The 2,011-nt window shown below is 33.9% G+C and overlaps 1 non-coding gene across 1 annotated transcript; it reads left to right on the top strand.

Annotated features, from left to right (window-relative positions):
- Nucleotides 1-1,074: 1,074 nt before the first annotated feature.
- TRNAS-GCU (transfer RNA serine (anticodon GCU)) lies at nucleotides 1,075-1,162 on the top strand. Its single transcript has one exon. It is a non-coding gene; the product is annotated as a tRNA-Ser (tRNA).
- The last annotated feature ends 849 nt before the right edge of the window (nucleotides 1,163-2,011 follow it).

Here is a 2,011-nt window from a genome sequence, read left to right on the forward strand (position 1 = left end):
ACTAAACTATACCCGCTACAATATGATTATTGTATATGAATGTACCGTTTGTCCAACAAAACAAGGGAGTAAAACGTAATCAAGATAGTATCAGAATCATGAAAATTGGAGTGCTGATGTGTTCCAGGGGGAAGGCTTGATGAAATAGGAGAAGAGAATGGGGGCTCATTTAAATAACAAGTTATATCTTTTCTTTTGCTGGTGGAGTTATTACTGACAGTCCCGGCCTGAAAGATCCATTTAAGTCGGAACATAAGATTGAGTTAAGTTGCGCAAGAATCCATAGCTCCATTTTTTTTTTTCAACTTCTTCCTCGAGTCTTTCAAGCAAAGAAACGATTTTCTCAAAAAAATAAAAATAAAGAAGGAGAGTTTTAATTTGAGTCTTATCTTTTTTCGAAGCTATTCCTTTCTTCCCTATTCATTCACCTGTCCGATCTTCTGAATTGGGGTCAATTAGATCTAGTAAAAAATCATAGTATTCATTTTGTTTGTGTTTGTGGACTCAAATGTTCAAACAAAGCTTGTCCCTTGAAGAAATAAATGAGTTCTAATAGAAATAGAATATGTATGTTTTTTTATTCCAGTAGGGAAATCGAGAAAAGGAAAAAGAAAAATAATAAGAAATGAAACTCCTATCATAGGAATGGAAATAGTCCTTCTTGCTCTTGTTGCTGCTTCAATAACAATTTGGTTTTCAAATCAGAAAAATAATTTGATCCATGATTCATTGGAACAAAAGAAGGAACGGCCTGGCTAGGTACTGTACTGGCCAGGCCGGGGGAATAAAAGAACCCTTCGGACGAAATCAAAGACGTACTCTTTCTATTGGAGATATCTGTTTCGAATCGTTATCCAAATTGAATTGCGGATAAAATTCGTATATATATAGTAAGTATAATATAGTAAGTATAAATAAATGTATAAAATAAATAAATAAAGATAATTCGTATATATATAGTAAGTATAATATAGTAAGTATAAATAAATGTATAAAATAAATAAATAAAGATAAAGAAAGACTTTGATCAATATTTACTTCAGGCGTCGCATATGAATTATCTTTTTGTAATTGGGAGAGATGGCTGAGTGGACTAAAGCGACGGATTGCTAATCCGTTGTACGAGCTGTTCGTACCGAGGGTTCGAATCCCTCTTTCTCCGTTCCCTCGGATCACTTGAGATTTATCTTTCGAATTCGAAAAAATATCAAGTCCTTTATCATAGTTAAATGTCTGGAATAGAGAAAAGCATAGGAAAATGCAGAAATCAAGCAAGGAAATAATGAAAAATCTCTGATTTTTTTATTCCTCACGTCCAGGATTACGTCCTGGATCATTAGATAGGAATCCGAAGATGAAGAGAGAAACAAAGAATATCACTACTGTGTAAACGAAGAGTTTGAGAGTAAGCATTGCACAATCTCCAAGATCATTTTTTTTTTGTTTTTTGCAAAGGAAATAAGGGAATAGATTCTCTATTTTTGTACCACATATCCTTGACACCAAGAAAAGAAATGAAAAAGTGGTTTCTAGAAAAGAAAGGAATTTGCAGGAATTCCTTTGTTACCAAAATTATCTTGTCATACCCCAATTAGGTATTATGGGGTACCATAATGGGGTCTTTGACCCCTGGAACTGGAAGGGCATAATGCGGAAATTAGGTGATCCAGATTCATCGCGGCTATCAAAAGCAAAAGAATTTCAATCTTTGAATCGAGGGTTCATAATGTAAGACTTATCTGATCTTATCAATTGTTATGTTAGAGTTGAATTTATTTTATCGAATAAATCATGAATATGAATGTTTCTAGGACAGTATTAAAGATCTCATCGAAAACTTACAGCAGCTTGCCAAACAAGGGCTAAGAGAAAAAAGAGCACAGGTATGACTGGCATAAAATCTACGATTGGATTGAAAAAAGCATAAGCTTCGGGCAATTTGGCGAAGAAAAAGCTACTCGAATGAAGGGCAGAATTAAGACAGATACAGATCAAACTAAAGATATTAAGC

This window comes from Tasmannia lanceolata, unplaced genomic scaffold (assembly GCF_043159265.1).
Source record: "Tasmannia lanceolata isolate RefF3 unplaced genomic scaffold, GAP_Taslan_0.1 ptg000444l, whole genome shotgun sequence".
Classification (NCBI taxonomy): Eukaryota; Viridiplantae; Streptophyta; class Magnoliopsida; order Canellales; family Winteraceae; genus Tasmannia; species Tasmannia lanceolata.